This window comes from Prionailurus viverrinus, chromosome A1 (assembly GCF_022837055.1).
Source record: "Prionailurus viverrinus isolate Anna chromosome A1, UM_Priviv_1.0, whole genome shotgun sequence".
In the NCBI taxonomy this organism is placed as follows: Eukaryota; Metazoa; Chordata; class Mammalia; order Carnivora; family Felidae; genus Prionailurus; species Prionailurus viverrinus.
Window position 1 is genome coordinate 204,147,475 of NC_062561.1, and position 23,923 is coordinate 204,171,397.

At 37.3% G+C, this 23,923-nt stretch overlaps 1 protein-coding gene across 1 annotated transcript in view; it reads left to right on the top strand.

Moving 5' to 3' along the window:
- HCN1 (hyperpolarization activated cyclic nucleotide gated potassium channel 1) overlaps positions 1 to 23,923 on the top strand; it is a 399,603-nt gene that overhangs the window by 370,835 nt on the left and 4,845 nt on the right. The gene's annotated exons all lie outside the window — the stretch shown is intronic.

Here is a 23,923-nt window from a genome sequence, read left to right on the forward strand (position 1 = left end):
TTGGTACCTGAAGGAAAAGTATAAGAAATAGCAAGAGCAAAGTTTCTGAAGTGGGAACATAGATGGTGAGTTTCAGGAACAAAAGAATGCCAGTATTGTTAGAACAAAGAAAGGTTGAAAGACTTATAACAGCTAAGCTCAAAATGAGGTACAGAAGACAGAACTGATGCACATATGTAGACCACAATGTACTTGTAAGTTGGTTATCTTAGAGACAGGTCAAGAATTCATGTGGAAAGGTGGTGAACAGTGAACAAGAGGTGGAATTAATGAACTGGGTGTCCTTACAAGACAGAAGAATTGTCAAGGTGAGAGCAATAGAATAATGTGAGCTGGAAATACAAAAAATGGTGATCTGAATGGAAATTTTAGAGTTGGCTAAGTTATTGGTGATAATGAGGCTTAGGATGTGACCATTGAAATAATGGCTAAATAGGAATTTTTAAATGAAAGATTGTTAATAGCAAATTAATCAAAGAATACTGAGGACAATGTGGTGGACAGAGCATCTCCGAGCATTCTGATGAGCACAGTGATGATATACCCTAAATGCTATCATTGGGTGTATATGTATATTTCAGTGAAGGCATACTTAAATTATGCCTGTCCTTTTAAGACTATTTTCTTCTTTTATATATATTTTTATATTCTTTTATTTTCTCTCCATCGCTAATGTTTCTTTGTGATTTATTTGCAGCATTTAGATCAAAGATGCACAGAAACTACAGGACTAAGAGCTTCCTGTTATACTGAAAACTTATAGAAGATCGTTTTACATTTTTATTTGTATCCTCAATCTTAGCATATTCCCTGATACATCATTTTTATTGAATAAACATTCAATAAATTGTGGCATTGAATCTAGTTTGGGAGCCATCTCTAATTGAATAATATTTCACATCATTAAGTTAAATATCAAACTTTAATAAGTGATCTGTATTTATATTTCTTTTCCATTTTTCAAACATAAAATTATAGTGTCTACGCCTCCTTGCTCTTCCTACAAGTTCTTTTTTTTTTTTTTTTTAATTTTTTTTTCCACGTTTTTTTTTATTTTTGGGACAGAGAGAGACAGAGCATGAACGGGGGAGGGGCAGAGAGAGAGGGAGACACAGAATCGGAAACAGGCTCCAGGCTCCGAGCCATCAGCCCAGAGCCTGACGCGGGGCTCGAACTCACGGACCGCGAGATCGTGACCTGGCTGAAGTCGGACGCTCAACCGACTGCGCCACCCAGGCGCCCCCCTACAAGTTCTTAACAGAAGTTACAAATGTGAACCAGATATTAGACTTAGTATTTTGATAATATCTTACTTGGTGCTGAATAGAGTAGCAAGATTCCTTTTTGGTTACTTCTTTTGCTGCTTCTGGGTGTTGGCTCTCCAGCCTTACTTTTGGCTTTCACAGTCTCAGCACAACATTGCTGACTAAGTACTTCTTGCCCTACTTCAGCAGATCCGTTCATCCTCCGTCACAGCTGGGTATGATGAATGAGCTAACATTAGTAAAGCGTTTTGAGTTCTTTGGATAAAAGTTATGCAAACTATTATTGGGTTGTGACTCCATTTTTAAGGACCATGGTCACACGTCGTTGTATTTTGGAATCTAAGAGAGAAAACGGTGGAGAAGGGTGTCTCTAGATAGGCACACTTCAACAAAGTGTGCAATGTGCAAGTAAAGCTACTGCGTGGGAAAAGCCGGGATTCACATTTTTAGTTTTAATATGATCTTAGTTTCCTCTCACTTCTTCTGTTCTATGCTATCAGCCTAGAGTGAGGTGAGGTGATGTAAGATCATCCTTCTGTGGGAATAATAAGCATTATCTTCTGAGGCATTAAGTATACATTTAGAAACAGTTTTTTTGATGTTCTCCAAGTCATATTTTTATCCTATGGAAGACTTAACAGATATGCATATGAAACATGCCAGACTCTTTATCATAGTGTAGTATTTGAGTTTAAAACATTGTAAACGTTTTATTTGATACATGCCCAGCACACACTGTTTATGATCTTCGGAATCCACTCTTTGAACAGGTTCATTCGGAAAGCAACGGTGTCCTGTGGTTACTTAATGTGCATCACTGCTGGTGGACAGATGGCTGGTTTCTCACTGTGTCCTCATTTCAACTCTCTCTCTAGCTTGCTCCTTTTCCAAGTGGCCTCCCACTTGTGCTAATAACAGAGGCTTTTTATTCTGTGCCCAGGTTTTACTTACTCTTAATTTTAGACCTTCCCCTTCAAGTCTTAAGGTCGACATTGCTAAAACTATACAACTGCCCCAGTGATGTTCCCTACTAAACCACATTCAGTCTAAAAGGTTATGTCTGAGGAGCCTAAACATATATTATTGTTTGGTTATTCTTCTCTCATAATATTGCAATTTAAATGATCAAATTCTATCTTTAGGAACAAAACTATAGAAGGATTAGGAAACAGCATGATGTAGCAAAGCACTCAGCATCCACAGAGCAAGGTTCTAGTCCCATCTTTGTCAACAGACCCAACTTCATGTCCCCAGGCAACTTGTTTACCATGTAAGGGCTTGAGATCATCATCTGCAAAATGAGATTAAGGTAGACACTCTCTACAGCCTTTCAGTGCTATGATTATGTTGGAATTGGACTCTTGGGGATATATTCTTTTCGCTAGCTTGCTTGTTTTAATAGTTTTCTGAGCATCCAAAATGTCTTCTGGCCTATTCTAGAATCCACGATGTTTTTGAATGAATGAAGGTTGTATATTTTGTTTGCAGTATTGTCTTTGAGGGTATTTTCTAAGACAAGACCCTGGCATTTTGAAAAGAAATGGAAGCAGCTGATTTTGTGGTGATTCATGCTCTAGTGGATAAAAATTAACTACAACTCTTTTTCATGGGTAGTGAAAAAATAGAAAGTGTCAGGGGCTGGTTGTGAAGCTATTTGGAATGTGACAGAAGGATACTGTTTAAGGGTGTAGTTGTTATAGTCAGATCTTGAGATATTGTTGGGCCTGGAGAAGGTCACTGATCTTCCCCAAGCCCCTGTTTCAAATCTGTAAAATCAGGGTGATAATAATAATCCCTACCTCATTAGGCTTGCTTAGAGTAATAAATGATTTAAATATATAAAATACTTAGGAGAGCACCTGGCACATAGTATGTTCTATGATGTTAGGTAGTAACAAAAGTAACAGTTCTGGTATAGTCCAGAGCAGCTGATACATGTGTAAGATGTCACTGAAGTATTATGGATTCAGTGCCCCTGTGGAGTGAATCGACACTGGACAATCTGATTGTCAATTTGTATATTCCCTGGAGTCAGTGTTAGTCTTAATCCAGTAGCAAAGAAATTCACTCTAAATCAAGTGTGAATGGTAGGAAGTGGGGACATAAGGGTGGGATAAATAATCTTGAAAACTTTTTCAAATTAACATATCTTTAACTCTGAAAATTCTAACTTCTTCACTACGTATACATATATGTGTACATACACACACACACACACACACACACACACGCACAAGAAATAATACTGTAGGGTTTCACAAAATCCAAATTATCCATACAACTGGGGCTTGATATGCCAGGAATTGTAAGTAATTTCACATATATAATTCCATATCAGATTAAAATACCTACAAAATATACAATATTTACCATTTTCAATATCAATTTTTTGATGCATTAGGAGGGAGATGGAAGAACAAATATCTGTGTCTTCACAAACTGCATTATTCAGAAACATTTTTGTACAATTTAGAATTAGGAAGGATCTAGTCCATTATCTTACCACATGGTACAAATAAGGAGCCTGAGACATGCACGGGCCACAGAGATTGGCAGTGGGGAAGATGCATTATCATTTTAGGCCACTACACTTTATAGAGTAACAGGTGCAGTTTCTGCAAGTTGTTGCCAATGATGTTACTTCATAGCATTTCAGAAAGCAAGGGTTCTTTCCCCTCTGAATTATCAAACACATTGCACGCATACATACCCACGTACACAAATTTCTTCTGACTGTTGCTAAGTAATCTGAATTTACTAATTCCAAGCATGTTCCAATTAAGTGTGACTATTTTGACCTGTCTATTATCTATGGAGATACTTCTCAGTGGTTGAATTTACTTAGAAGGGAAGAGTGAAATTACCAGTCAGAATAGTTCAGCAAAAAGATAATGAAGTGGAAAAAGTCTAATGCACTTTAAATTGCATTTTATCACCTATTTTGCACGGTGTTATACATTTATTGAAATTTTTGAATGTATTTAGCAAATTTAAAATGCCAAAAGTTTTAGGGGCACCTAGGTGGTTCAGTCGGTTAAGCATCTGACTCTTGATTTGAGCTCAGGTCATGATCTCATGGTTTGTGAGATGGAGCCACATGTGGGGCTCTGTTCTGACATCAAGGAGCCTGCTTGGAGTTCTCTCTCAGCCCCTCCCCTGCTTGCACACATGCACATGCAGTCTCTTTCTCTCAAAATAATAAATAAACATTGAATAAATAAATAAGTAACATTTATTTTTAAAATCCCTAATAAAAGGTCAGTAATATGGCATTGCCATAATTGCAGGGATTTGGAAAAAAAATTAAAAATTAAATTTGCTTTTGTATAGCTCCCCAAGGCAATAAAGAGGGTTTGTCAGAGAAGACTGGGAATTGATGGTATCTGATACCTTATGTATGAGAGAATCACCGAGTGCTGCTGAACAAATCCTAGGTCATTTCTGGTTTATGAAGTGTCTCTGAATCACTCATTTGTCATAACTACCATTATGTGTATGTGTATCTGTGTGTGTGCATGCACACGTTCACATGGGGTGTGTATAGGCTAATACCTTGCAATTTTGCTGGAAAATATATATTCTTTCAGGGGGAAAAAAAGCCAAAATTAACATCCCGGCCATCATTAGTTTGAACATCTTTGAGCCAAGCCCTTTTGTTGCTAAAACTGTGGAGAGAAGAAAAGAACTGGTGATAATTGTTCTGGCTACATTTTCAGATCATAATCTTGAGATTTTGCACTGGAACCACAGAAACAAATAAGAAGCCAAGATATAGATACCTTTAATAACTGAAAGCTGAGACATTTCAGTAAACATGTTTAAGTGGAATACCCTTCCAAATGAAATCTATTGTTTTTAAAGTGTCTGTGACTGTAAGACTCCAGGAATACCTTCAGAATAAACCTAATTCCCACCGGCTTCTGAGTGAGAAGTCTGTAATGATATAAGAACAGTGAAAATGAGAAAAACAAATGGCACCAGGGGATGTGAAATTTCATTTTCAGCCCAGAAGATAACATTTTAGAAAGCTGTCTTGGGTTCACTGTTCAGTTCTTTGCATTTGCTGTGCTAATTGGCCCACTTGTGCCTGAACCAAATACTTGAGGCCCTGGGAGTAGCCAGGGAGAGGGAGTAGGTGGCAATCCACAGAACAGAAAGAATGATTATCCTATAAAAGGGATGGCCCTAAGGGACTTGACTCTGCCAATGACTCTGAATGAAGGGATTGGCCTTCTCACTAAGGATCCCTGATAAAAGGTTGGCAATTTATGGCATTGCCACAATTGCAGGGATTTGGACAAGAATTTTCTACAAGAGCAGCGGGGAGAGAAAATGAGTTTGTGAACATGTCACTGAAGAACTTACAATCGAGGTCAGAGCTTCAGAATGTATACATGTTTTGAACTGAGGAGAAGAAAATCTTTGAAGAAAAGCATAACCATTAAAACAAATGAATGGAAATGATTAAAATAGATATCAAAAGTCCTGAAGCATCAACAATCCTATGATTGTGATGTTCTCGACACGTGCTATCACTCTATCACATTACCTTGTTTTATTTCCCTACAGCCATCATTTTTCAAGTCATCTTACTGATTTATGGTTTTCTGGGTCCTTCTCTAGAATGTGAATTCTATGAGAGTAAGGTCTTTGTCCTACACCTCCAACACCTAGAATATACCTGACACACTTTAGACTGTAATATAAATTTCCCAGACGGATGAATGAAGTAATTTCTGCGCTGAATTGTAAGGGCGAAACAATGGCATGCCAAGTAAAAGTTGGGGCAGAGATCCAAAGTTGAAGGGAAAAAAATTTTCTAAAAAATTTCTCTAAATTTTTCTAAAAAATTCTCTAAAAAAAGTTTTAGAGAAAAAAAATTATGGGAAACTATTCCTGCTCTTTCACCTCAGAAAACCCATTTGTGGTGATCTGAAATCTGTCCAGTCATTCCACAGAGAAGTATGACCCAAATGTGGACTTGGAAAATTGATTTTAAAGTAGCATATTCCTATCTGTTATGAAATCGAAACTTCTGGAAGTCTCACTCAGAGTATAATAGATTTAAGCTTGACCTAGATTGTTTTTTCAACTATAAATGGACCCATCACTCTTATGGGGCATAGGAAGGCGGGAAGAACACTTAGACAAGATAAAGAAATCTCTTGCCCATGTCTCTAAACTAATGACTGTGACATTAAATGGTTCACAGACTTAACAGTTCGATTTGAAGGTCTCTCCTCTTCTGCAAAGAGAAACTGCCATATGGCCTACATTGTGGTCTTTCCATTTACACAACAATTTAATATGCCTGGTTCATGATGAAATACCAGCTCCCGGCCGGGAAATTAAAGCAGCGTTCAGCTCCTCTCAGCAAGAAGGCTGCAGTTTGATATATTCTGTAAACTGGATTCTGTATTAGCCAAAGGAAAGGATTGGCATAGTTAGGAAACACAGTTGGACTTGTTCAAACAAGCGTTTCAGTGCACAGATGCTACGTGTCTTTGGAGCTATGCTTTAGATCGCTTTACTTCTACTTAGCTATCAACTAAAATATATTTTTGTTTCAATCCTTTTAATTTTCATCTTTCCATTCATTTATATAAATGCAGTCTTCTTCCTCTAAGACATTTCAAAAATGTTTGTGGGGGCACCTGAGTGGCTCAGTCGGTTAAGTGTGCTACTTCGGCTCAGGTCCTGATCTCGCCGTCGGCAGGTTTGACCCCGCGTCAAGCTCTATGCTGACACCTCAGAGCCTGGAGCCTGCTTCAGATTCTGTGTTTCCTTCTCTGCCCCACCCCCACTCATTCTCTCTCTCTCTCTCTCTCTCTCTCTCTCAAAAAAAAATGTTTTTTAATGTTGATAAAGAAAGGCTTTACAATGTCTTAAAATACTGTCTTTATGAATGCCATTTTAATCAGCTAATACAGTATCTGTGATGGTGCTTGGTGGACAAGTATGGCCTCACACAGACTGAGAATCAAATGTTGGCCCTGTTAACAACTAGTTATTAGCCTTAAGTAGGTTAATCGAATTCTTGTAGCTGAGTGCAATAGTCTGTAAAATAGCCATAATAATATTCACTTTGTGGGCCACTTCCGCGGGATAAATGATTACGTGTGTGTGTGTGTATGTGTGTGTGTTCCTGTGTGTGTAAAATGCCAGGTGTGGTTTGGTAAAGTAGCTGCAGACACAAAATGAAACACTGATTTGTTACGATAGTCCATACCTCTATCGGCATATTCACGCATATCCACGTATATCTATGTATCCATTTATAAATATTTGCCATAGGGCAGTGTGATTATAGTGATTGACCCTATCTTTTAATGCCTTCCCATTCTCCCAAAGTCTGAGATAACCATAAAAAGTAATAATTTTCCAGTGAAATCTTTAGATAGATTTCATGGTCAAAGCAGACAGCTAGAAACATTTTCACACGTGGCAAAAACTTTTCATTTCCTTCCTTCATTTGTCTACCTGAAACTTATTCAGATTTACCCTTCCAGCAAGCCTGCTCTACACCCCCAGGCTGGCCCATGGAGCCCTCCTATTTCTGATAATAGTCTCAGCTTATTTCTATCTTTTTATTGAATATACTACAATTAAATGATCTGTGCTTATCTACTAAACTGAATCTTTTCAAACTTTGTAACTCTATTTTCTAGCCTGAGGTTTTGTAGGTCTTCAATAATGTCTGTTGAAATACCCATCCACACACAGACACACACATACATGTATACAAATATATTTCATTTTTTATTTGTCATTTGTTTCCCTATTCCACATAAGTATTTCCTGATTGATCTATTGACATAAAATCGTTTTCAACCTATGACATAATAGTCATTAAAATTAAGTCTTGATTATATTATAAACAACATCATTGTCAACTAAATATTCCCCATCCATACTTTGACTAATATTCATTTGTTCAACAAGCTTTATTGAGACCATATTTTATATGCCAGTCACTATGTCCTAAAATCAGTATGTCTACAAGAAAGCAATCATGTAGGAAGTCGTATAAATATGCACATCAGTACAATCCAATTCATTAAGAACATAAGATGAAATCACAGCTTAAGATTGAGGATTCTGTCAAAAAAATCTTTTTTGAAGGAGGTGACACCTGTCTTGAGCCCTGAAGTCTGCATGGGAGGTAGAGGGTTGAGGAGCTGTTTGTGGAATCAGCATTCCAGGTGGAGGGGGCAGCTAGTGTAAAAGCAGAGGATAGAGAAAATATGGCGGTTTGAGGAAGTGCACATACAGTATTCAGTATGTTTGGAATGGAGATTGGGAGGCAGGCAGAGCAGATGAGTAAGTGCGGATCTACGTCTTGGCAAGAAATTAGGATTTCATCCAACACTCTATGGGCAAGAATTGAAGGCTTTTAAAACGAGGGATGGAGTGACCAAATTTGCTTTCAGGAACAAGTATTTTCATAGAGGGAGGCACCTGTGCAAAGAGATAGACAGGAGAGTCTTAAAATAACCCAGACAAGAAGTAATGTGGATTTAAACTAATCCTCAGCAAAAGATTAGAAAATACACTAAAGGAAAAGAACCAGTGGAACTTATAGTCCAGCTCTTTATGAAGAGTAAGAGAAAGGGGAGATTTACAAATGGCACCATGTTTTTGGTTTGGATAGCTGTGTAAATGGGGTGCTACTTAACATGATAGTGAATATAGATGAATCAGGTTTGCAAGGGTAGAGGTGACAGGATATAAGGGATGAGTTGTGTGTGGAGATTGCTGGACTGTACATTCTAACTATGCAATGGTATTATTGGTCATATATACAGTTTATCACCAAGGTCTGCCATGTGTGCAGTTATTTAATCCATGTGTTCATCCAATACCTATTTGTTGAATTGATGAATAAGTGCCTGTGGAGCAGGCAGCTTGTAAGCTTCCAGGAGGATCAATAGTCTGTTTGCAGTACCAGAGAGCTCCTATAATATAATGAAGATTAAGATGACTCTGGCTCACAATAAATTAGGAAAATTAATTTCCCTTTTGAAAGCTGCCACTAACTTGAGAGCAGAAAAGACAGTTCACTAACCTCACAAACATGAGGAATTCTTGCAAAATTGTAAGAATGCATCTGTGTTCCTATTATAACCTATTATAATTACTTAATCCTCTCCCAATTTAGTCTACTACTCCACACCCTTCTGAGCCAGATCCTAGAGAGAATTAAGCCCTACTGTCCTAAAGCATATGTCACAAGTAATGAATTGACTTAGCACCTGTGCATCCAGAATGGTAATATTTATGTACCATCCTTGTAAGTATTCCTTAAATAATCACTGAAATGATTTTCTATGGTGTATGTTTTAGATGAGGAGTCCTAGCTGAGAAAGTCTCCCTTCCCTCCCCCTAATATTACAACTACCTACTTCCCATAAAAAGCATTCTGTACTAGTAATAGAAAAGCAAAAGAAACTTGATGCTTTTCTCATTAGGGGTCCTACTTAATTTCCTTATCTAACACCCAACAAGTTTCTGGCGTTTCCACATTTACGACTACTGTTTTGTCCGTAACCATGGTGTATATTACAAAATGTTTCTGTTCTCGAAAAAGCCAAATCTATAGCTGAACTTTATAACATCTAGAATTCATATGTAATGTTCTGAAGTTACATAACTCTTACCTAGGAGAGAGGAAAAGAGGTCGCTATCTCATTATGCTGTCTAATATCCTAATTATCAATTAGGCAGTAAAAAAAACACTCTTGATAGAATGCTTATAGCTGTCTCTGCAAGGAAAAAAACAATTCAGCCCGATGGTGGAAAGATACACACCATCATTTAAACTTTCTGTGGGAGAACAAAGGGAGCTGAGAAGAGGTACTAGAACATAGGGAAAGTTATGAGCAAGAACTTTGGCAAAGGGAACAAAGAAAATAAAGATAAATCTCTGACCCTAAAACTGATTACCTAGCACCATTTACCACATATATATTTTGACATTTTAGCATTAGACTAACTCAGTCTGGAGCTTGGAGAAACATGAGCTCATGATAAAATTAACAATTATTAATAGTTAATCATGCCATCTCCATGTACCATGATGGAAAGCCACTTTTTATAGCTGCCTCCCTAAAGCCCAGGGGGCAAGCTGGTGCAAGTCTCTGTTGGATTTTTCACTGGTCTATGATGAAATCAGTGATATGAGAACAGTGGAGTAAGTTATCCTTAGAGATGAGTTTAATATTCAATATTCTAGGACTAAGTTATTCTTGTTATAATTTACTGTGCTCAACAAAAGCTGAATTTATTTTTGTTTTCAATTGATATTCTCTTAAAATAGGTGACTCTCTTTCTTTGAAATACATGAGTATATTTTCTGTCCTGGTATAGTATTATAATGCAATAGAGATCTTTCATCTTTCAAAAACCTTATTTTAATAATTTTTTTAATGTTTATTTTTGAGAGAGTCAGAGTGTGAGCAGCGGAGGGACAGAGAGAGAGGGAGACACAGAATCTGAAGCAGGCTCCAGGCTCCAAGCCATCAGCACAGAGCCTGATGCGGGGCTTGAACTCACCAACTCTGAGATCATGACCCAAGCCAAAGTCGGACGCTCAACCGACTGAGCCACCCATGCGCCCCTATTTGTACTTATTTTAAACGTTGTAGGCTCTAGGGGACTATTCTGCTTAAGGCGCCTCTGGGAAGGGGAGAGAGAGTTGTAACATGACGTGGACATTGTAAATTTACAAAATTTGTTCCTGGGCATAAATTTGAACACTGAATGATTATTTAATAATATTAAGAAATTATTGTTGGGGCACCTGGGTGGCTCAGTCGGTTAAGCGTCCGACTTCAGCTCAGGTCATGATCTCACAGTCTGTGAGTTCGAGCCCCGCGTCGGGCTCTGTGCTGACAGCTCAGAGCCTGGAGCCTGCTTTGGATTCTGTGTCTCCCTCTCTCTCTGCCCCTCCCTCGCTCATGCTCTCTTTCTCTCTGTCTCAAAAATAAATAAAAACATTTAAAAAAAAGAAATTATTGTTAATTTTTAGGTATTATATTGATACTATAATGATTTTTATTTTAAAATTATGCATATTTTAGGAATGCATACTGAAACTTTGAAGTTGAATTAATTTAATATATTTGCAGTTTATTTTAGAGTAATCAGGGAGAGGACAAATATGCCAGTGAAATATCAGTGAAATAAGTTTAACTATGGGTTTATAATTGCTTAAGCTGGGTGGGGAACAAATGGGGGATTTATTTTATTGTTATTTACACTGTTCTACAGATTATTAGACTCTGATGTTATACTATCCTACTAGTTTTCTAACATACTTTTATACTATTCTCCCTTTTTTATATATTTTATATATTTAAAATATTCCACAGTAAAAATCTTAACAATCAAAAAAATAGGGAAAAAAGGAAGCTTTTTTTAAATAAACTTTATATTTTAAGATATGTTCCTTCTACTGTTATCTTCTCCACAAAACTGAGAAGAAAATACTGGCTAGCTACATACCTGGTTAAGTGAAGTTTCTATTGGATATAGTTTAAAAAAGATGCAATCACATCTCAGTTAAGCTTATAAAGGATAAGAAGATACCTTTTCTCCAGGATGAGAGTCAGGCCATCTCTGGTAGGAATTTCCTGATGTCCATTTATCATACTGACCAAGTAGGTCAGGAAGGGGCGTTTGACCCAATTCTTCAGCTTATTTTGCTTGAAATGACAAGTTAAAAACTAGTTTGTGCATCCTTAGCGCACTGATTGCTATTATTTACAGATTTTATTTGACTAAATTAGGATATGATAAAGGCCATCTATTTGGAAGGGGGAAAAATCCATAAAACCTAGGGGTTGGCAGACTCCATATAACCTAGGGGTTGGATTTGGCATAGGAATTCTGACGTATCCTCTCATTTTTTTGTTTTGTTTTCTCATGTTTATTTATTTTTGAGAGAAAGAGAGACAGAGCATGAACGGGGGAGGGACAGGAGAGGGAGACACAGAATCTGAAGCAGGTTCCAGGCTCTGAGCTGTAAGCACAGAGCCCGATGCGGGGCTCAAACCCTCAAACTGCAAGATCATGACCTGAGCTGAAGTTGGACATTTAACTGACTGAGCCACCCAGCACCCCAATATCCTCTCATTTTAAAATTAACCTTTTATCCAAATTGAATTCATTCTGAATAACATAAGCAAAATCATTCTATAAAATATATTTTACTTATTATTACTCACTTAATACATACGCATTTTTGCTCTATTACTTAATACATGCTACTAAGCCAACTAATTACGGACATGGATTATTTTTCATCATTAATACATTCTTGAACTTATACACAAACTTTTAAATTTAGAACGTGCCATTTTTATGATTGTAATTATTACCTTCAGTTTGCTTATTTGTTGTCATATACAGTGGTGCTTCTTGGAGGGGGAATATCACCAGATATTTACCATGTTAGGATTAATTTGTGAATATGCTTGTTTTCTGGGTGGCAGGATGAGTGTATGGTTGCTTTGTGTGCCTAATAAACGTTTACTGTTGCCTTGCACAAGAAGATTTACAGCCCACCTCTCTACTGATACCTTGGATTACTCAGAAGTAGAAAATGGAAACGCTATAGGTAGGATATTAGTTTTCTACTCACTTCAAGTCCTCTCTGTGACTACTCACGCACTGGACTTGAAGAACTCACTGTAAGCTCTCAAGAGAGGGTAAGAATAGACAAGGTAGAGGCTTTTAACAAAATGGACTGGTATGAACACCCGGAAGGAGGTCACAGATGGAGATGAGTATGAGTCAGGCATTTTCAGGCTAAGTGATACGGAGCCAAGCTCAGGTTAGCTGAGGTGGTGAAGCCTACTATAAGGGAACCCAGGAAGAAAGAAAGCCACAGCAAACCACCCCAGGGAAGTCAGATGCTGATTTTGTGGCAAGAGAGAATTCCCCTTAGGAAATCATAGCAATTCCAGTACCCCAGGAGCCATCGTAGGGACTCACCTTTCCCATAACATGTAATCTCTGACTTTCCTAGCTGTTCGTTACTTTCAGTTTCCTCATGAGAAAGTATAGTTAGGCCTGTGAGTCACAATCCAGCGTGAAGCATCCCCATTGGGAAGAGGTCTCCAGCCAGGCCATCTTTTGGGCTGCTGGCCTGTTTTGGATGACAGTCTTGGAGGTAGGCATCAGTCATGGTTGCACTGTCACACATACCCAGTCACATGATAAAAGCTTAACAACTCGAATACACACAAAAACATACTGCTTCTAATTTTATAAAAAGGAGCTACTGGATTCATGTCACGAAGAGTTTCGTGAAATGAGAGTTTTCTCAGGATGCCGAAGTTTCGCTTGAATTTTTTCCCATAACAACCTTTTATCTTACCTTGCTCAAAACAAACACTCTCTAGTGGTTTGCCTTTACATGTAGGTTCAAAATTCACAGATGCCGTATCTCCTTTCAAGTTCTTTTTGAAGCTTCATTTAGTAATTCTAAAAAGAGATCGCTTTTGTTCTGAATGCCATAGCTTTACTTTAGGCAAATCCCCATTACCTAATACCCAAATTATTATTGAAACTTTTTTACAAATCTTTTTTAACCACTAGGAGCCTCTGTCTCCTCTCATTCTACAAGCCAACTATAGATTAATATTCCTACATCGTGAAACAAAATGAATGTACCTGAAAGAGAATGAACGTACCTTCTAGAGAGAGGCTGAGTGTTTTTCCCCATGTATGGCAAGATATCAAGAGATCTAGAATTCCCTAGCTCTATTCCATTTAATCTCCTTTCCTAAGACAATATTTTACACACAAATTCCTTCCTTCAAAATCCTTGCAATAACATTGTCAATTAAGACCAAACTTCTTATCTGCGGAAGAATATTCTCTGTGACTAATCAAACCCATATGATCCTGTGGCCCTGTTCGTACAGTTCCATGGAACCCCCCCCCCCAACACACGCACACACACTCTTCTCTGAACCTGTGCTCATGGCACTATTTCACTCCAGTGTCTTCCTTCCCATCCCATTTATCTGTCTTGTCCATCCTAATGACCTACCCAAAGTAATCCCTACACTTTTTTCAGAGCCTACCTAAGGTTCCTCATGTCACCAAAATGTATAGAACTAGACTGCGACAGATGATGTATTGTCTGGACTTCTAGATTTTTATCAGGTTAAATTCCTTAGCAGACACTTCAGTTTTGGAATTATTCTCAGTCTTGTTTTATGTATTGTGTTTGGATTTCTAATTAACTATACACTCTGAGGTTTTTTTGTTGTTGTTGTTTTTAATTTCTCTTATATTTCCCATAGTTCCCTTCAAGGTGCTACAGGGAAATCATCTGTTGACTGAATTTATACTGTTCCTTAATTTCCATTCCATTTTGCCACCATTTTCCAGTTTCTTTTAAACAGGGAACCCTGGTTCCATACAAATTTTAGGATTGTTTGTTCTAGCTTTGAGAAGAATGCTGGTGCAATTTTGATTGGGATTGTATTGAATGTGTAGATAGCTTTGGGTAGTATTGACATTTTAACAATATTTATTCTTCCAATCCATGAGCATGGAATGTTTTTCCATTTCTTTGGATCTTCTTCAATTTCCTTCTTTCTATAGTTTTCAGCATACAGATCTTTTACATCTTTGGTTAGGTTTATTCCTAGGTATTTTATGATTCTTGGTGCAATTGTGAATGGGATAAGTTTCTTTATTTGTCTTTCTGTTACTTCATTGTTAGTGTATAAGAATGCAACTGATTTCTACACATTGGTTTTGTATCCTGCGACTTTGCTGAATTCATGTATCAGTTCTAGCAGACTTTTGGTAGAGTCTGTTGGGTTTTCCATGTATAATATCATGTCATCTGCAAAAAGTGAAAGCTTAACTTCATCTTTGCCAATTTTGATGCCTTTGATTTCCTTTTGTTGTCTGCTGATGCTAGCATTCCCAACAATATGTTAAACAACAGCGGTGAGAGTGGACATCCCTGTTGTGTTCCTGATCTCAGGGGGAAAGCTCTCAGTTTTTCCCCATTGAGGGTGATATTAGCTGTGGGGTTTTCATAAATGGCTTTTATGATGTTTAAGTATGTTCCTTCTATCCTGACTTTCTCGAGGGTTTTTATTAAGAAAGGATGCTGAATTTTGTCAAATGCTTTTTCTGCATCGATTGACAGGATCATATGGTTCTTATCTTTTCTTTTATTAATGTGATGTATCTCATTGACTGATTTGCAAATGTTGAACCAGCCCTGCAGCCCAGGAATGAATCCCACTTGATCATGGTGAATAATTCTTTTTATATGCTGTTGAATTGGATTTGCTAGTATCTTATTGAGAATTTTTGCATCCATATTCATCAGGGATATTGGCCTGTAGTTCTCTTTTTTTTGCTGTGTCTCTGTATGGTTTGGGAATCAAAGTAATGCTGGCTACATAGAATGAGTCTGGAAGTTCTCATTCCCTTTCTATTTTTTGGAACAGCTTGAGAAGATAGGTATTATCTCTGCTTTAGACCCCGAATAGCCAAAGTAATTTTGAAGAAGAAGACCAAAGCACGAGGCATCACAATCCCAGACTTTAACCTCTACTACAAAGCTGTAATCATCAAGACAGCATATTGGCACAAAAACAGACACATAGACCAATGGAATAGAATAGAAACCCCAGAATTAGAACCACAAAAGTATGGCCAACTAATCTTTGACAAAGCAGGAAAGAATATCCAATGGAAAAAAGACAGTCTCTTTAGCAAATGTGATGGGAGAACTGGACAGCAACATGCAGAAGAATGAAACTAGACCACTCTCTTACACCAGTCACAAAAATAAATTCAAAATGGATAAAGGACATGAATGTGAGGTAGGAAACCATCAAAACCCTAGAGAAGAAAGCAGGAAAAAACCTCTCTGGTCTCAGCTGCCACAATTTCTTACTTGACACATCCCCAAACGCAAGGGAATTAAAAGCAAAAATGAACTACTGGGACCTCATGAAGATAAAAAGCTTCTGCACTGCAAAGGAAACAATCAACAAAGCTAAAAGGCAACCAATGGAATGAGAAAAGATATTTGCAAGTGACATATCAGACAAAGGGCTAATATCCAAAATCTATAAAGTACTCACCAAACTCCACACCTGAAAAACAAATAATCCAGTGAAGAAATGGGCAGAAAACATGAATAGACACTTCTCTAAAGAAGACATCCAGATGGCTAACAGGTACATGAAAAGATGCTCAATGTCACTCCTCATCAGGGAAATACAAATCAAAACCACACTCAGATACCACCTCACTCCAGTCAGAGTGGCTAAAATGAACAAATCAGGAGACTATAGATGCTGGCGAGGATGTGGAGAAACAGGAACCCTCTTGCACTGTTGGTAGGAATGCAAAGTGGTGCAGCCATTCTGGAAAACAGTGTGGAAGTTCCTCAAAAAATTAAAAATAGATCTACCCTATGACCCAGCAATAGCACTGCTAGGAATTTACCCAAGGGATACAGGAGTGCTGGTGCACAGGGCACTTGTACCCCAATGTTTATAGCAGTACTTTCAACAATAACCAAATTATGGAAAGAGCCTAAATGTCCATCAACTGATGAATGGATAAAGAAATTGTGGTTTATATACACAATGGAATACTACATGGCAATGAGAAAGAATGAAATATGGCCTTTTGTAGCCACATGGATGGAACTGGAGAGTGTTATGCTAAGTGAAATGTCATACAGAGAAAGACAGATCCCATATGTTTTCACTCCTATGTGGATCCTGAGAACTTAACAGAAGACCATGAGGGAGGGGAAGGGAAAAAAAAGGTTAGAGAGGGAGGGAGCCAAACCATAAAAGACTCTGAAAAACTGAGATCAATCTGAGGGTTGATGGGGGGTGGGAGGTAGGGGAGGGTGAGTGATGGGTATTGAGGAAGGCACCTGTTGGGATGAGCACTGGGTGTTGTATGGAACCAATCTGACAATAAATTTCATATAAAAAATAAAAAATAAAAAAAGTAAACAGAGAACCCTGGTTTAGATGTAAACCTGACAGCTACAAGACTTCATTTCCCAGAAAAGTCCCTCATTGACGTCATCTAAGATCCTGTTAGAAAAATGCAGTGTCAGCACCTGACCCGTGTGTGTGTGTGTGTGTGTGTGTGTGTGTGTACGCACCCCCCCATTTACTGAATCCTAATCTGCTTTTCAGCAAGACATCCAGGCAATTCTTATGCATATTAAAGTGTAGGAAGCACTACACTGAAGATTCCAGTATGAATCAGTTGACCCTTAATAATACATGACAATAAATAAACCAGAACAAACCATTAAATAATAATACATTAAATAAGCCAAGAAAATGTGTATTTAAATCCCTATTTTATTATTCACATGTGTATATGTTACATGTGAGTGAAAGAAACAAAGAGAGAGAAACAGGGGAAATTTTTGGTGGCAAGTAACTCTTTTTCTGTAGAAGACTTACCTCCTAAATATCTACTGAGTATATTTTCTGTTTAGATTTTATTTCTGCTGTACTTTCCTTTTTCATTTGGTGTAAGCCTATTAAACCACATAGGAAAACAGAGCTATCAGGATATCTCTTCAAAAAACACATTTGAGGTAGCTAAGAGCCAAAATCATTTGATGAATTTTTTAAAAGCTGGCTGCTTTTTAAAGGCATTTATAATTCAAGGTGTTTGATTAACTTTTAAAGAGTTGAGTGTTGGTAGATTTAAAATCAAAAGGAAAGACTTGGAGTGGTCCAGTGGATTTTTAAAGATGGATAGAACTAGGAAAACTGTGGTCTTACCCTTCTTAGCTTTGATACTATTTATGTGATTTTTGTTCCAATCACAGAACAGATCCCCTTTAATCTTCTGTATGTGACATGGGCTAACATGGGCTGGCAGTGATTGTTTTTTATCTATTCAACAGATATTCTGAAAATTACTGAGGTAGTCCATCAAGTTTTTTTAACTTGCTAAAGACAAGTAGTATAAATATATAGTAGATAACAGTTTATAAATAGTTTTGTGTAAAGCAGATTTCATGTAGACATTAGGCAGTTGAAGGAGTCACAGTAGAAGTTAAAGACACATACATCATAACAAAGGGGAAGGGGTGAGAAGTTTAGGAGTGGGAACTATAAACCTTAATGAAAACATCTGTATATCCAACAGAATGAAACAATCATGTCACAAACATGTTGGTAATCAATAGGAACCAGATAAAGGATAAGGGCAATCTGGTGGATAGGTCCGAGCTCTTCAAACAGAAATGGCTATCTGGAATGTTGTGCTCAAATGTGAGCACTTTGTTTTATAATGAATATTCGCACACTGATGTTAGTCATTCTGTTCTTTATTGATTGATTCATTCATCTTTAGTTCTTGAACCAAATTATATTCTATGACTAAATCTATGGTAAGCGCTAGACATTGCAAATGTGATTGTTGTACTTCTCATTAAAGACTTTGTAAGTTAGTATAGAGAAACATCACAGAAACAAGTAAGTCTGAAAATGTGCTGTAAGGTCTAAGATGCAAGATTATCAAGTAGAGTGGAGGCACAGAGATAATTAAGAAGGGTGTCCATGCGTGTGAAACCATCTCACCTGAGATGAGTCTAAGGAATTGGGATTAGTTTAAAAACAGATTATTGGGGCGCCTGGGTGGCTCAGTCGGTTAAGCGTCCGACTTTGACTCAGCTCATGACCTCACGGTTTGTGAGTTCAAGCCCTGCGTTGGGCTTTGTGCTGAGAGCTCAGAGCCTGGAACCTGCTTCCGATTCCGTGTCTCCTTCTCTCTCTGTCCCTCCCCTACTTGTGCTCTGTCTCCCTCTGTCTCTCAAAAATAAATAAACATGTAAAAAACAGGTTACTTACAAAGGTATGGGAAATGATAAATATATTTTACACATTTGAACAGTTATTTGATACATGAAACAGTTACCTACTTGTTCCAGCAGGTATAGTCAAAATCACAAGGGGAAAAAAAAAATACAGCAAGAGGAGAGGGAACATAACAAGGAAAGGAAAGGACTCATGTTTTAAGAGTGTCCGCACTGTAGTAGGCTTGTGCCAGGCACTTTGTAAGCACTCTTTTCGTTAATCCTTGTAACAACTTTCCCAATGCTCATCTTGTCTGAGATGCCACTACTGGTCGATATTCAGAGCCAGGGGTGATCACCCTAATTTCTATGCTTTAAGAGAGATGTATTGACCAAACATATGGGGGGAGAGCTAAGACTTTTTTTTTTGGAAAAGCAATAACTTTAGATGATATAAATGACAATTAGCATGGCCAGTGGTAGAAGATGCTAATAATTATATAAATATGACTGTGTCTATGAGAACTGAAATGATCAGTTGTATCTTTAGAAAATAAAGCAAAATTGGATATTCTAGTTATGAGACTATCATAATATAATCTATATGCATAATTATTCCTTTATAATATCTGAAATTGGAGAGATATTATATCCAATCTGTTTCAAAAGGTTATAAAAGATGTGAAACATTTCAAAATACAAATTTACATCGATTTAATGTTCTATTCTATTCCAAATTCCCTAGATTCCTATTCAAATCCATCTGAGAGCTGAAATGTTTCTCCTAGCCAAGCTTGATATGCAGATTGATTTCAGCCAGATGTTACCACCTCCTATGCCATAAGACGTGGTATTTTACTAGTTTACTACCACTAAATATAGAAAGATAACAAATACAAATATAGAAAGAAAATGAAAAAAGTGATACTTCCTTTTGCACATTGTATGAGGCACTGGATTAGAAGCCTAAGTAATTTATAGGAAATTAGTATTCTGATACACAATAGTGAATGACTTTTATTTCATGATATTGAATACTTTAAAAAGGAAGCAGCTTCCTGCTTAGGTTACTCTGAGCAACCAAGTACAAATTTTCCCGTAAATTCTAGAAACTCAAATTAAACGTTTACCTTACAAATCTCGGTCATAAGTTCCTGCTAAGTCCCTGTGTTACTGCAATTTCAAATTCTGTTTTAAGGGTCAGGGAAATGTTTCTGAGTTGCAAAATTGTTGACACCATTTGCCCTACCTTATAAAATGACTTCATATAGGTAACAGTAATGTCAGATAGACTGAAACACATATGATCAAGGTTAACTAATGGCAGCAAAAATAGCGTTGAGTAGTTGATGTATCTCATACCCTAAGGTTTATTAAAAGTATATTTTTAATTTGGTGGGTGGTGGGTCAAATTTTATTTCCTGGGACATACTCTTTATAATGTTGAAATTGAAAATAGTTTTCCAATCTGCCTGTGAAGGGGAGCATTACTGTCACTTTTCCTCTTCAGTAGGTGAAATAAAGTACCCTATAAAGAAAAAAAGAGAATCATACAGAATTAAAATATGCCAAGAACTCAATACTTGTTTTATTTGATTATTTGATTGTTATTTAGAAATTTGTATCCAGACAAAGGGACTTATTTCCAAGTAGATTTGCACTAAAATTTTTAAAACAGTGATTGCACCACTGGGAAATTCCTAGTCGAGGTCTCAAAGAGTAAATAAGCAAGAAAAAAAAAAGCAGAAAGATTCGAACAATCAACACAGTCTAGAAAATATGCCATAGGATTCTTTAAAAAGCTTACATCTCTGTGAGATGAACTTGGCTTGTTCTTTGGGAGTTCAATGTTATTTCGTTGTGTATTTTGCTTTTTGTGTGAAATCAATCTGAGCACCCCAAAGCAAGTTAATTTTCTACCTAATGAGTAAAGACATTATCTACACTGAAGAAAATATTACCAAACCTTCTAAATACTTTCTTCATTATAGACATTGAACAAAACCTGCAAAGATATGTTTTGTTGCCTAAAGAAGGTACATAAATCATTTAGCCAGTTCTATTACAAAGGGGAGATACCTCACAGGGGAACTAATACTACATTATCTACAACTTAAGAATAGAACTTAATGTGGGCCTTGGGTTTGTCCACTATCATTACATACTCATAAACATTTTAAAATAATTTTCCCTGGGCTCAAAACTCAAGGTTGCAGTTGCTGGGAGGGATACAATAATGTTACTGTATAGTTACTGTCTTTAAAATGTCTAAAGCCGGGGCGCCTGGGTGGCGCAGTCGGTTAAGCGTCCGACTTCGGCCAGGTCACGATCTCGCGGTCCGTGAGTTCGAGCCCCGCGTCGGGCTCTGGGCTGATGGCTCAGAGCCTGGAGCCTGTTTCCAATTCTGTGTCTCCCTCTCTCTCTGCCCCTCCCCCGTTCATGCTCTGTCTCTCTCTGTCCCAAAAAATAAACATTGAAAAAAATTTTTTAAAAAAAATGTCTAAAGCCAATGAAGGAGATAAGTGATATTTAAGAAGTGATTATAAAATCCAATACAAGAAAATAAAAATAGTGATAAATTAATATACACATAATTTCTTAACCTAAAGGATAGTATGAGATACAGGTGACTAAATTGTATTTTCTTTCTCTGTTTTTTGCCCAAACCCAAATAGACACCCACTCAGAGTAAATACAGAAAAACTCTGTAACACCTAACACAGGACTCTTTTCCCTCAATAAGTGGATCTCCAAAATGACTTAATATTAGAAGCAACTGCTCCATTCACATATTGAATTTGGAAATTCATGAAATCTCTCTTTAATGATCAGAAGGTCTGCTTTTTTCATTGCTAAGTGTGTGGCATTTTTTGTGTTACTCATGGTAGAAACAAAGACTACAGAAGCTTTAAAAGAAGGGACTATTTTGAAGTGATTTTCACAATGACCAGTGATTTTTCCTGCTCATGAATGAATACACCTTCATTTGTTCGGTTTTTCACTAAGAAATTACTGAGGAGATGCCAAGAGATAATGGCTGAAGAGTTTTGAGTTGCCTCCAGAACTGAGATAACATAAACTTTCAGTTGTTTAAACCTTTTATGTCATTGTTTAGAGTAGAGTAGCCAGCAAATTCCATAGTATGATAATATTTATGCTTAAATATTGACCAATATAGATCCGTCTTTCTACATATACCTAGTACACACACACACACACACACACACACGTACATGCACACACACACACACACACATGAACACTCCACAATATTATTTATTAAATTTATAACATGTTACCAGCATGAACAACAGCATAACTGGTTGTTTAGGTGGCATTTCCTAAAATTCTGTCTTCCCAGATTGGTTCAGATGTGTTTCTAAATACTTCCAGAATGCCCACAGTCTGTATTGTTGTTCTTACCAGATTGCATTTAAATGAACTCTTAATTAAGATTAACTCTTTTTTTTAACCACCATCGTATAAGTAACACAAAAGTAGACATTATGTTTGATTCATATTTCTAGCCTTAACATCAAGTACATAATCGCTACCACATAATTTATTCACAATGTTTATCAACATGAACTGACCTTATTGAAGAGTGTGAATTTAGACCCCTTTCATCCTTACGTTAGGAAACTGTGCATTTCAGAAATACTTCTGCCATTTCTTTTTTCAAATTGGTTACCTTGAAACTAAATTTTTTAATTGTTTCTGGTTTTTTTTTAGATCAAAGTCTATAGAGTTTAATTAATAAACTTGGGGAAATGAAATAGAAAATTACCACTTATAGATCTATTTAACTAGCAAATAAGGGAATCCGGATTTGCAAATGTTTGCTTACCACATTTTGGAAATCTAATTCTCAAGAAAGAATTCTTCTGAGAAACTCTTGAAATAGAAAGCCACTCTATTCCTTTGGTATATAGCTTTTTACACTGATCTCATTGGGAATATGCCAACATAAGGCACACCTGAAACACATCCATCTGAACCCGTGGTCATTTTTCTTGATCATAGGACTTTCTAGACCAATGCTCGGGTTCACTTTGGTTTCTGTCTATATGTTATGATCTGCTTTTTGCCTTCCAAACTTTATAAAAATCTTGTCTGATTACAGTTTTTTCCAATACTTAACTCCACCGTGGATTTATGATTCCATTTTCTACACTTTTATTATTTCAGATGCATTGGAAGGACAGCTGAAGGATAGATAAATCTGTTTCAGCTTTCCATTTGAACTAAAAACTTTGTTTAAAAAACAATATTATTGGGGCGCCTGGGTGGCGCAGTCGGTTAAGCGTCCGACTTCGGCCAGGTCACGATCTCGCGGTCTGTGAGTTCGAGCCCCGCGTCGGGCTCTGGGCTGATGGCTCAGAGCCTGGAGCCTGTTTCCGATTCTGTGTCTCCCTCTCTCTCTGCCCCTCCCCCGTTCATGCTCTGTCTCTCTCTGTCCCAAAAATAAATAAACGTTGAAAAAAAAAATATTATTTTAAGGTTGCATATTATTAATTGGATATTTTTGTCATAAGGAATTTACTGATAAAAGAGAAAATGCTGCCGGGGTGCCTGTGTGCCTCAGTCAGTTAAGCGTCTGACTTCAGCTCAGGTCGTGATCTCACAGCTTGTGAGTTCAAGCCCTGTGTTGGGCTCTGTGCTGACAGCTCAGAGCGTGAAGGCTGCTTTGGATTCTGTGTCTCCCTCTCTGTCTGCTCCTCCCCCGCTCACACTCTGTCTCTCTCTCTCAACAATAAATACCCAATAAAAAAAAATTTTTTTTAAAGAAAATGCTGCCAATCATTGCTTGATCACACCATGAGGCTTTTTT